The sequence below is a fragment of the Sander lucioperca genome, chromosome 23 (assembly GCF_008315115.2).
Source record: "Sander lucioperca isolate FBNREF2018 chromosome 23, SLUC_FBN_1.2, whole genome shotgun sequence".
In the NCBI taxonomy this organism is placed as follows: domain Eukaryota; kingdom Metazoa; phylum Chordata; class Actinopteri; order Perciformes; family Percidae; genus Sander; species Sander lucioperca.
This window is the reverse complement of record NC_050195.1, coordinates 15,825,800-15,839,686: the sequence shown is the minus strand read 5'-3', so window position 1 is coordinate 15,839,686 and position 13,887 is coordinate 15,825,800. Positions and strand designations below refer to the sequence as shown.

Genomic DNA, 13,887 nt, shown 5'->3' with positions numbered 1-13,887 from the left:
TTTCTGTTTTAAGCAGCAAGAAAACAGGCCTATAGAAACACCAAATTATTTGTCCAACTATAACCCAAACTCTTGAATTAAATATAAATGTAGCTTCAAAACAAACTATAACTATAACGTTCTTTCTACTAGCGGGGAGAAATAAGCTGGCGGTTCAAATCAATCCCGCTATGGGACAGAGTGTTTGAATGAGCACATGATGAGCTCCTCTGTGCCTGTGTGTGGGTTCATCAGAGAAAGCTCAAGTATTGGCTCTCTCCAGTACACCCGCCCTTTACCAGCCGTCCAATCAGAGGCGGCAGCAGCCAGGCAGAGCTGCCAGTGTGAGGCTGCACTCAGAAACAGAGCAGAGCCCTCTGCCCGCCACACTCTCTCAGGTAGGTCCATTCACACACACGCACGCACGCACGCACGCACACACACACACACACACACACACACACACACACAAAAGTTCACATTTTTGCCTTTGTGTCGGAGTATGGATCCACACTGCATTATCTGCCGTGGCTACTAAAATGGAAATCACCTCGTGTTTGGTATTGATGTGGACGGAGAGATGCCTCCAGCGTCCTAGCAGAGTAGTTATTGGGTTGATAATATGCTGTGTATCGACTAGCTGCAGTAGTCAGTGGTGTGTGTATGTGTGTGTGTGTGTGTGTGTGTGTGTGTGTGTGTGTATATAAGCTGTGAGGTTGAACTGTCCTTGCATGGAGTGGATAAGCGCTCACGTTTTTTAATGAAATAACATTTTCAATTTTTGACCCAAGATGCTGATATTAGCTGATTGAATAAATGCCTTTGGTTGAACCAAATTTAAATATTTTTATCTGACTAGTGGTATACTAGTTGGAGATATCTGTCTCTGAGGAAATATATAATTGTTTTGTATTTGTGAAACAAGCCTTTACGCTTGATATTTTGCTTTTGCATGTCTACAGTACGATAGATGTCTACAGTGAGTGCCCAGTTTAGCAGGTTTGTGCGTTTGTGATCTTTAATGCTGATAACATGAAACAAAACAAAAGGTTTGGAAAAGTAGGGTTTTTTTAATGAGGTTTTTGTTTTGGTAAGATACACAAAAAAAAGTGACAGCTTGCTTGGGCTGGGTTGAAATAATTGATTCTCCAATTAAAATCCATCTGTGTTTGAGTGACTGATATCGATTAAAAAATCCCGAAATCGTTCTTTTAGTATACATGCCTCTTCACCATGGATGTAGCCTATAAAGTTACAATTCCCCTGTTTGGCCACTATGTTCAATTTGCTTCAAATTTTAGGGTTGCTTCTAGGGCTGAACGATTTTTGAAAATAATCTAATTGCAATTTTTTTCCCAAATATTGCGATTGCGATTCGATAGTCAATTATTTTTTTAAGCTCTTTGTCTTCTGTATTATTCAACAAAGACAAACAATAAATCATTTTATAGTATGAACAACACACAATTAGACACTAGACAGTTAAATAAGTAAAAATATAGTATATATATATATACATACACACACACATACACACAACAGTGTATTTTTTTTTACAGTGCACAGAGAGGAGCTGCCTCCAGCCCCTCCCCCTCGTGAAGTTGCGTGCTGCCGTGTGCACTTGTTCAGAGAGGCTATCGTTACGTTAGCTAGTTGCTGGTGTTCTTGCCGTGGGATTAACTGTACTAATAAAACTGTTGAAACACCGCGGCCACACTGCTGTGAAAGCTCCCCGAACGTCATTCATCAGTCTGATTGTTACCCCTCTCAGTGGCAGCTCCTCCACTCATATCTTTATAACGGAGCTAGCTAACTGCTAACCGGAGCTAACCGCTAATCAGAGCTAATCGTTGCCTACCGAGCCTTGAGTTCTGTGTGCCTGTATTCATTAACTGCATGTATGGACTCGAGCCCGAATAAAACCCTTCATTTTATTAAAATGGCTGTAAAAGTTTTAAACTACAACTCAGAGTTGTTTGAATGACAGAAATCAGCTCAAGGTACGACGTAGCGTTAGCGTGCTAAGTTGATGCTTTCTCTGCGGAGTGCAGACTGATTTGCTCTCGCGAGTCATGTGACCAAATCGCAGCCTTTGCGATTAGGAAATCGCATTTTAACATATCGCGATATTATCGCAAATGCAATTAATCGTTCAGCCCTAGTTGCTTCTTACTTGTACAACTTACAGCATACGTTCCCTGAGAATTTCTTTTATATCCAAGCAAAACTGGCATTGTAACTGAAATTTCCCTAATTGATATTGAATCGGGACCTTGTGAATCGGAATCAAATCGATCTGTGAAATCATTGTTGATACACAGCCCTACAGCAGATTTAACAATCAATTGTTATAAATAGGACTGGGCATCGAGAACCAGTTCCAAATTCGGAATAGTTTCAAAAATTACAATTCCAATGGAATCGTTTCTTTATTGGAATCGTTTCAAATCTGATCATCGGTTCCAAATTTAACACACAGGTTTCCGTGGCGGCCACTGTACTTCCAGGCACTAGTTGTGTTGCAGCTTTGGAGCACAGTATGCGGCGCTCTAAAGTGTGGCTTTATTTTACGTTGAAAAAGCCCGGTAAAACTGTAAATCACCATTGAATCAAAATAAACTGTTCCTCTTATCTTTGAAATAAGCATACACTTGGTCGGTGAGTCATCATAGCTGGGGGCGTGGCTTGTAGCGGAGTCGCCGTGGGGGAAAACAATCCTTTCCCCCTGACTGAATAACATCAGTCAGAAGAACTGACTCAGTATGGGTTACTCAAAAGCACCTTTGCCGCTTGACAGAGCAAGATAGATTTAAAAATAAAAACTGAGCCGTATTGGGTTATATAATATATATATTATAAGAGACTGGACAAACAACCCAACAGAATGGCCAGAGGTGTTGTTTCCCGACATTTTTTAACTTTACCTGATTGAGTCTCCAGGTAAGAGACAGCGAACGTTGACCGTTAGCTTATCTTAGATGACTCAATCTGACTGTGTAATCAGTAACGTTATCCCAAACGCCACACAGCAACTTTTCAGGCATTGTACCAGTCAAAAACAACAATCGTAAATATGACACAGAGTAAAGATCAATCTCTAACAATTCCAGTGGTTTGTTTTCCCCCACGGCAAACCAAAATGATCCTTTTAGTGGGCATTCCCAGTAATGCTGACCAAGTCTATGTGACCCATTTCAACTCCACCCTTCAAGGAACCGAAATCGAGAATCGATAAGAACCGGAATGGAAAGCAAGAATCGGAATTTGGGATCAGAATTGTTAAATTCAAAAAGATGCCCAATCCTAGTTATAAAGTTCATAATGGATGAGAGTAATGTTATTCCATGTTCCTTTATTTGTATTGATTGTCATGAAAAAAGTCAAACCAACAATGTGTTAGTCCGTCCCTCAATACTTTGACTTTCCTACTCTGTCTGTGGCTCTCAGCTTGGTTGCTGATCGGCTCCTGCTGAAGATTAAAATCTTTAAAAACAGCTGGACACTAGAGGTGCTTGGTATTTGGGCAGCGGGACTGTCTGCATGGGATTGAGTCAAAATAAACTACAGCGTGTCTTCATGGTAATGAAGGAACATCTCACCCAGTGCAGCAGTGTGGCTCACTGATGTGTTTTTAATGGTTTTTGGACAACGATTGAGCTCTATGGCACAGAGGAAGATACAGATTATGGACATCCTTATTTCTTAATACTTGATTAACGCTTAATACTCATTACAGTGATGCTTATTTTAATAGTATAAAATGATGGTATTATATCTCCAGTTGAGATAGATCCAGTTGCGGCCTGTGTGTGTGTGTGTGTGTGTGTGTGTGTGTGTGTGTGTGTGTGTGTGTGTGTTTCTGAAAGTCCTAACAGCCCTCATCTTTTTGTTTAGTGTTGACAGGTTGAAACACATTCAGAGAAAAACAGGCAGTGTTTTAACAGTGGGTAAACACACTCAATGAATTCATTATTTTCAATGGTGGAATACAATTTTCCACCCTTGTGTAGCCTCATCTAAATCTTGATGGAATAAATTCAGAGCAGAAATTAGTGCTGTTCTGATGCCTTTTGCTTAGCAATGGACACAGGCTGGACAGTCTTATTCTCCCTGTATTTCACCGGGGGAAAAGGACTTTCACATCCAGAATACAAAGGCAGAAAAAAGGCTTTGCATGTGTAATGCAACATGTTGCACGCAAACTCCACACGGCTGATACAAGAGGCACTTCATTTCAAGGTCCTGTTTGCTCATAAAGATGCCAGGCCTTGAGTTTGTCAGATAAAACCCTCCTGAGGACGTTGGCACGTGTCCAGCCTCACAACTTCAACGTGCCATGTTATGAAGGGCTTAACGTCTCCACTGCTCCTCGCTGAGCTCGGGGAATTCATTATTTCCAAAGAAGTGGGCATTCAACTCAAGTGATGTTTCACAATTTTCTCGCTTTGATTTCAGAGACACCCGCATGGTCGTTTTGATTTTTTTTTTAATTTGCTGTAATAATAACGACACTGACAGTTGACTCTGGCTTTGTATATCTCTTGAACAGATTTTCTTCCCCAGAAAAAAACAACAGCACCAGTTATTTGTTCAAACACTTGAACCAACCTGTGACATTTTCCTCTAGCGCCAATTGGATTATGAATGTTGTTTGTCAAGAGCAGAGATGGAAGAGGTGTAACGTGGATCTTAGCAACACAAATGGATGAAAGGTTGTCAGACTTTGACACTGAATGTCTCTGTCAGCATTCTTCTAGAAACATTAAATTAGGGATCAACCGATACTGTTTTTTCAATGCCGATACTGATTATTAGTAGTTAATAAAAATGATAACCGATATTTGGAACTAATGTGCATTTACGGTGAAAATGAAAATCTTTAAGTCAAAATTAAGACTTTGGAATGTTACAAACTTTAAGCAATTACTTAATAAATGAGAAACTTTTAACATAATACCCAGTAGGGTTGCAAGATATATCGACTCAATATCGTTATCGCAATATCACGTTGCGCAATATACATCAATCTATCCTATTGTTAAACCAGCTACATTAAATCTAGTGCAATATACGTCTCCAAGACATTGTCTGTGTGTATGTTTATGTCATTTTCTGTTGTTATACATGTTTTCTTTGTTTTTCCTATTTGGAAGTTTATGTCATTTGAGGTAATGTTTCATGTATGTCTGTTGTTGTTGTTGATCTCGTGTATGTTTGTATGTATGTATATGTCCTCCTTTTTCTATGCGAGCCACCCAGGGATGCACAAAGAATTTAAGCCTTGGCTGACAATAAAGTTGTATTGTATCGTATATTATATCGAACGTGTCGCAATATATATATATAGTATGCAATATTTTGTGGAGCGCTGCGTCCCGTCCGTTGGCTGTGTGGCTTAGTTGTGTTCGATTTAGAGCCCACTTGAAACGCTAGAATGATCATGTTTCGATGGCCAGTTAGCATGGTTACCGTGCCACTTGCACATGTTAGTGCACGTCTGCGCACGGGTCCACTACGTGACAAACCCTATGGAGCGTACCACGTGTGTGCATATTTCGACAGAGTGACAGTGTAAATGAAGAAATAGATAGAGACAACAAAACGGAACAAATCAGAGAAGCGAAAGAAAAGTTGTGTCTTATTGTGTATTTATTTTTTACTGTCCAACCAGTAAAACATGTCCTGTTCATTTTAATTATATATTTTATACTGTCCAACCAGTAAAACATGTCCTGTTCTGTAGACATCCTTATTTATTTATTCATGTTGGACCAGTCCAATATGACTGTCAGTTGAAATAAACCTTGTGTTGTAAGAAAACTTGTTTAATTTGTTATGAATCCATTTTGATGCGTTTTCCTGTAACTTTTGTAATTTTACAGACGTTTAAAAATATCGAAATTAATATCGATATCGCAATATCACATTTTGTCAATATTGTTACTAACACCCAGTAACAGAGAGTCAGATAGTGTTGTGGGGGGGACATTAAGTCAGACTCAGTGGTGAGTGAAACCGAAGCAAAGGACACTTTTTACTTCATTAACTTTATCGGTTATCAGGCAAATAAAACACAGATACAGATAATCTGCAAACTGACAGAAAATGGCTGATAATCAGCCAGGACCGATAATCAGTCTATCCCCACATTAGACATTGTTTTACTTTTAACCATGACCGCAATAGTGGTCGAACGGTAGGAAGGAATACATCCACACACTAACCTGGTTGAATTTATAAACACATCCTTTTCTCTCAATTTCAGCCCTCCTTCCTCACTAAAATAACCTTTGTCTCGCCCAACAAGTTTTTCCAAAAGGTTCTCCAGAGTGTATGAATCTTAGTGCCGATGGGTGTTTCAGTGTCTACGGGCTCAACAGAGCTTTTTCAAAACAATGATGTGAGCTGCTCAGTGAGAATGCATTCACTGCACTGCAGTAGAAATATGTGTATATGCTGCAGGTCAGTAATCAGATTCCCCTCCTATGCCTAGCCTTATTTTTGGATGCATGGATTATTTATTTTAACCGTAGTACAGTAGTGAAAGAAGATGCTCCGATGCTGACTAACTGACTGACTGTTCTTTGGACGCCACAGTGAGAAGAGGACAGCAGACAGACAAACAGAGTAGAGCTTTTCCTCACAGTTCAAAGTGTCTGTATTTTACAGATAGTCGAATGTTCATCTGTGTAAACAGTAGGGCTGGGTATTGTTCAACATTTTTCGATACTGGCTCTTAAATGATATTTGTTTTGATAACAGTATTATAAAATGAAAAGAAATTACAACATATACACATTACAGTACAAATCTTTATATTTTTGTATTAGCTCCTACTAACACAGAGTGTAACACTAAGTTTTTCCTGCGTGTCTCTACTACGTGTAACGTCAGACAGACAATCACAGACATTATTAGATCTTGGTAGAACAATGCTGCATGCTTATTGGCTCACTGACTCACTGACACTGATTAGATTTATTCCTTAGGTATTGAAATTGGGTATTGAATGACGAGGCATTTTTAAATACTGCATACTTTAGAGGTAATTCGGTCGGTGCCTAATAAAGTATTGAATTCGGTACCCAGCCCTAGTAAACAGACTTATTTAGTAGTCTAAATAAATGTTATGCCTACCATCCACTAGAAGACTCTGAACAGACTTTAAAAAGACTAAAGTGTGACACCATCTCACATCTAAAGACAATCATCTCACATCTAATGTTAAAGACTGTCATAACATGTAAAGACTGGGGATCTTGCAGGGTCACACATTGCAAGACTACAACTAGATTTGTTTTGAAAAACTTATACCAAGCTAGCTAGCTACCACTAGCGTTAGCTGGTAACTGAAGGGAAAGTCTGCAGATTTTCTGTTCTGCCGTACATGCAGATTAATGTCTCCAGGACCCGGAGGTCTTTTTATCTGCCGGTTAAACTCCCGTTGGATGACTTGCTTCAGAAGGGTTGAAAATCTGCAACTTTCCCTCTTTAGCATTTAGCTTAGCGCGCGGTGTCATAGCAACCATTGGCTCTAGCCGTTTGCTGCTTCCTGTTTGGTGCTGGAGGGAGAGCACCCATTGGTTGTTGACAATGTTCACGTGATTTAACTTCACTACCAAGACTTTAAACTTAGGATAACATCAAACATGTTTGATTTTGTCTGAACGTCCAGGCGGGAAAAAGACTGACTGGGACTGAGTTTTATGACCTTACACCAAACGATGGAGACGACGGGAGCGCCCCAACTCTAGCAAGACTCTCAGGATTTAATTCTGATATTGGAAATTAGTCTGAGACAGTGAATCGCTTTAAAAGTCGTTTGGTGTAAGGTCGGCATTAGTTTAGGGTCAGTCTATCAGACTTTGGATGGAATCATTACAATACAAGGACACATCAATCTGTAATGATCTTCTTTCCCTGTTTGCAGTCTTTAACAAAACCAGATTAGAACCCTGTTTTCCATACACGAAGGTGATCGATATCCAGCCGAACACTGACTGTTTTTACATCAAAACATTCTGCATCGTGGGTTATTTTACAGAGTTGTGGACTCAACAGAAAATGTACAGAAAGGACTCATAAACCTCTCATTTCACAGAGAGACAGCTATAAGCTGTATGGACTTGGGGGGAACATGTGATGGAGTCTGTGAGTCTGTATGGGTGGACATAGGAACTGTACTTTCTCTCTCTGCCCTGGCTTCTACCCTTTTGCTTTGTTTGTGCTTGTCCTAAGTTTAATTTCTCTGTTAGTTCAATCAAATACAACTCATGTTTGGTCTCCCTCCCCTTTGTCTGAACTTTAGTTCATAAACCCTAAAGCGCAAGCATGTCCATATATATATATATATATATATATATATATCCCTAATATCATATATATATGAGCATCCCCTAGCTGTTTTTCTACTAACTTACTGTTAATTTGTTGAAATTCAACCCAATCACAGGAGTTTAAAAACAGTAGCATTCTTGATTTGTTTTAGGCTTATTGTTATGGCTCTCACTGCAAATGGGACAAATACATTTGATTTGTGTGTGTGTGTGTGTGTGTGTGTGTGTGTGTGTGTGTGTGTGTGTGTGTGTCAACAGGAAACAGCCTCAGGGAGACTCATCTCCTCTCGCAACTTCATCTAAATGACAGTTCTACCAATACGTGTGTGTGTGTGTGTGTGTGTGTGTGTGTGTGTGTGTGTGTGCATGTGTGTGTGTGTGTGTGTGTGTGTGTGTGTGTGTGTGTAAAACAACTGTCCACACACAAAGCCACCAAAGTTTGCTGCCATTCACTTACTACTCCAACAGAGCCTTACCATATGGGCAGTATACAGTAGCAGTGTTTTGTGTAGTTTGTTTCTACCTGTGTTATTTGGAAGCTGTTCCCTGGATATGATTTCTGTGTGGATGATCTACTCCATGTTGACGGTAGGTATGGCTCAGCTCTATGGTGTGTTGTGTCGAGGAGCAGTGGATAGATTAGTTTGGCTTTAACCCCAAACGTTAAAGTAAAATTTCTTCTACAGTCATTTTTTTTTTTACTTTATCTGACTGTTCATGCTCATGGACTTAAAAATGAAAATAAAAATGTATAGCACAGACAGCAAATATAAATAATGCCTTGCTTTATCAGTGCTATGTATTAGGGCTTCTGTTGTTGGACGTAAAGCAGCTTTATTAGACATTAATGCCTGCATGCTGTTTACGATTTCCAGTTACTAAAAAACAGGCATGCACAATTTAAAAGTCACATTTAATAATCCTAAAATGTTTCAAGGTTGGCGTTACTGTATATTTGTCTTATTGCCAGCAAATGTTTGAAATGTGCTGTTGTCCTCCCAGTACCCACTCAGTCTAATGTGGTCAGTGTGAATGATTACAGGCCCATTGCTCGCACGTCTGTTGTTATGAAGGTGTTTGAGCGACTGGTCTGGAACCATTTATCCGGCGCTGAGATGGACATGTTTCAGTCTGAAGCAGAGGGACAGATGCAGAGCTGTAGCCGAGCCAAAGTAACCTAAGGACTAACGTTACCTGCATAGCCATTGGTATGGCTATGTCATGCTAGCTTGACAGGAAAAACCCTCCAAAGATTTTGAGGGGAAAAACTGGCGGCCTTCAGATATCTGGATGAAATGTCACTCAAAACTCACTGACTGCAGAGTCTGTCGAGCTGCACTTTATTGTGTGTTCATGTTTAATAAAAAAGACATTCATGTAACTGCTTTGGTATCAACTCTTAATGTGAACATCGATACTTTTAATAATGCAGCCGGAAGGAACATGTACAATTGTAGAATCTCTTTCATATGAAAGCAAATTGGTTTTGCAACTAAAATATTTACGACATTCAATCGAAAATCAAATCGAAAATGCAATTGAATCGGGACCTTGTGAATCGCCATCAAATCGATTCGGGAAACCAGTCTCTATTAGGGGTGTGACGAGACACTCAGCTCATGAGACGAGACACGAGAGTGGGTTCACGAGAACAAGACGAGACAAGATTTTAACACTATTTTAAAGAAAACTTCAATTAAAAAATACTCTTTACTCAGAGACCAAGGTTACAGCGTAACCAAACGTTTCATTGCAGCAGTAATCAAGGATATAGGCTGCTCTTGTGTTGATCTATGACCATTTTAAGACGAGGGGAGAACATTTGTCTTTGTTTAACATCATTAACAGTAAAGTTAGGTTTTGCTTTCTGCTTTTGACTCATTTAAAAAAAGAGAGAATGAGAGCGATCTGCGCGAGTCAGCGCCACACTGAACTGCACGCTACAGTCTAGGGATGCACCAATCCGACTTTTTCAGTCCCGATACCGATACCGATGCCAGGGCTTTGTGTATCTGTCGATACCCGATACCGATCCGATACTGTTGTTGAATTAATAATAAACTGTATACCTTTTGCACCTTATACCTTCCTTCCACCATGTGGAAGAGACTAAAGGCACCAGACTTTCCTAACTAAACATTACTTTCCTAACTAAGACAAAATAACATGCATTCTTATGTTATTTAAAAAACAATTGTGCATTCAAATCGAAAATATAATGTAATCAAACTTCTTAAAATTAATTTAAATAAATAACAATAATGGGCCTTTATATAGGTTTATAATGGCTTATTCTACTGTCAGGAGTACATAGAATATCACAAAAACATTTTAATGTCATCATGTTTACTAAAAGCTTTGATTACTAAAGGGTTTGCTTGGCTCATCAACATTATATAACGTTATATGAAGGAGAATCCATGAAACAGTTACAGAATCAAAACTATTTTTTTTCCCTCCAAAGTAGTAAAATAAACTCAAATCGAATGAATACACATACAAACAACTTTAACATTGTTTCCATTTCAAAACAAAATAGTTGTAAGCTAGTTGTATAAATACTACCTTGGCCACAGGTAAGTTAGGTTGTTGTGTGGTTGTAGTGGGCGACTGAACGTAGCTCCGCTGTCAGCCTCCTTTGCTTGTTTGTATTTCAGCGAGGCAAGGCATCTTAAATCCAGTGTTTTAATCATTGCTCTGAACCCGTCTTTCTCAACGGTCTGTAGCGGGACCGTAGTTGGATTGCGTTCATAATGTTGCTCTGCTGCATGCTTGAAGTGACTGTCTTTAACATTAAAACTGTAACGTTAGCACGGTAACGTTAGCACGGCCGAGTAACGTTAGAGCGACGGGCAACAACAGTGGCTAATTTATGTCTGATTTTTTAGAAACAAAAAACCTTGCAACAACAGACGGCTCCTCTCTTGAGCATACGTTGTTCTGGTGTATCTCCGGCCTTTCTTCAGCCTCTAACTTTCTTCTCTGTTCTTGAATGTGCAGTAGTGACCGGAGCCTCACACAGCTTAACATACTGTTATGTTACCTGGCTAGCTAGCAGCTATAATGTTACCCAACATGCCGTTCGGCGGTGTAGCTACATTTGTAAATGTAAAATTATTAGTGTTAGAAACTGTTTAAGTCACAAATTATGTGCTAGGTGTTTTATCCTTTTAAAGAAAGTTAGTTGTGGGTTATTAATTGTTGTGTTATAAAGTTACTACCATGAGTGAGAAGGGTACGCAGTTAACAGGGGTCCCAGTGCTGCGACGGAGGGGGAATAAAAAAAAAAAAACTGGATCGGCCCGTGGATCTGTTAATTTTTCCGATCCCAGCTATTTTGTCAATATGGGGGCCGATATCCGATCTTAATATCGGATCGGTGCACCCCTACTACAGTCTGTGTGTGTTGTGTAGCTTTTTACAACTGCAACTCCGCTACCGCTCTGCAAAAGTGAACTCAGAGTCAACTTTGGCGACCGGTCGGGGATCTTCTCTGCTAGTTTAGAGGTCCAAGCCAGACTCATCTTCAAAGCCAGATGTATTATAAGACCAACCAGGCCAGACTCCGTCTACTGGCTGCTGCTCTGCACTTGTGACCGTCTTGTCCCATTTTAATCTCACAAGATCTCGTCCAATGCAACTGGATTGTAGATTTTCTGTCCGATAGAAAGCAGGTGGTTAAGATAGGTACCATGTTCTCTTGGACTATGACTCAACACTGGGGTCCCTCAGGGCTGTGTTGTCTCACCTCTGCTGTACTCACTATTGTGTATTCCATTCTGAATCTGTGCAGATTTCAAAGATGCAGATGACACAACATTGGCAGGCATAATAAGGAAAGGGATGAGTCAGCATAAAGGGCTGAGGTGGGGGCTCTAGTGGAGTGGTGTAGGGCAAACAAGCTGGTTTAACATTGCAAAGAGAAAATAAATGATAATTGCCTTCCAGAACGGGGGAAAGGGGTCTCCCCTCATTGGGCATCAATAACCAGATAGTGGAGAGGGTCGACACTTTTAAAATTCCTTGGCATCACCGTATGCCACACTCTGAAGTGGGAGGCCAACACCAGCCATATACAGGTAATTAACAATGCCCACCAGAGGCTTCCCTTTCTGCGCCATCTTAAAACATTTGACTGGGGAGGTGATGCTACACTTGATATGGTGTGTAATTTTAGTTTAGTTTTTCTCACTTTTTTCTTTTCAGTATTTTAGTTTCTTTCTAGGGCTGCACGATATGAGGAAAACATGCGATATGCGATAACGTTGTTGAATATCGAGATAACAATATTACTTGGGATAAATAAACAGATGTTAAAGTGTACCTTAATATAATATTAATGAACATTAATAATGACACGTTCAATTTAAAGTGCAGTTTTCTGCTGACATTGTCTTTCTAATAACAAAAAAATCTGTGTTTTGAGAAAGAGTGTCTTTCACGATGTGCATATTGCACCAGTTGATATTGCAATGACGATTAAAAAAAACTGTATATTGTGCAGCCCTATTTCTTTCTATTTTTAATTGGATTATGCATTGGAGATTAAGCTCCTCTGAGGGTTTTTGGCATCTCTCCATCACATCTTTTATTGATTACTAGGGGTGGGAATTACAAGAGGCCTCACGATACGATATCATCACGATACTTATATCACGATACGATATTATTGCGATACTTATGTCGCGATATATCACAATGCTTATGACACAATACAATATTATTGCGATTTTAAACAATATATTTGCAATTTATTACCTTTTTTCCAACTTACAATTTTTCCCAGTTCCAAATGATGTCCCCAAAAGGAAACTTTGTCAACATCTGTTTTATCTAAAAAGATACATTTCTCTGTTTGTTCATCTCACTTCAATTTTATTGCTGCAAAATGGGATTGTCGTCAAGCAGACAAACTGACCAACTTTTTCCCCCAGCCCTATTGATTATGTGTATATTAATCTGTAGTATTTGTATATGTGTAACCGGATAAACTAAACTTTACCTGCCTAGATGCAGACTTAATCGCTTTAAAAATTCATTTGTGCCCTATAGCATTAGCCTTCTTAACAAAATGTCTGTTAAAGACTTAAAACCTCCAGGTGCCTTAATTTGCTCAGGTGCAATACTGTCAGGAGTGCAGCAGAGGGTCTGTGCAGTATGTGGCCATGTTTAATGTTAGCAGTAGTACTATTTAATATGTGTTAATTATGTTAATAGTAGTACTATAATAGTAGTAATAGTAGTATAATATACAAGTTTGTTTTATTGTTTTGTTTTTTTATATTTATTAAATGTGATCTTGTATTTATTACCTGCTACCATTGCACATTGCTAGATTTATTGATCGACAGTTTTCTATTTATTGACTGGTATCTTTTAATCTGATTGTAGATTACTATTCACTGACAATAAAGTGTATTGTATCGTAAAGTACTAAACTTCCGCACAGCTACTATGGGGATTGCTTGTAGGGTGCCATCAGAATACTAATAATCTATATTCATTAGGGGTGGAACGGTACACAGACATCACGGTTCGGTACAATGGAGGGAAAAGCAAAACAAAAATGCAG

The 13,887-nt window shown here is 39.3% G+C and overlaps 1 protein-coding gene across 1 annotated transcript in view; it reads left to right on the top strand.

Moving 5' to 3' along the window:
* Positions 1-262: 262 nt before the first annotated feature.
* palmdb (palmdelphin b) overlaps positions 263-13,887 on the top strand; it is a 31,774-nt gene continuing 18,149 nt past the window's right edge. Inside the window, exon 1 of the mRNA XM_035998083.1 lies at positions 263-377. The gene's annotated coding sequence lies outside the window, so the exon portion shown is untranslated. The remainder of the gene's footprint in view (positions 378-13,887) is intronic.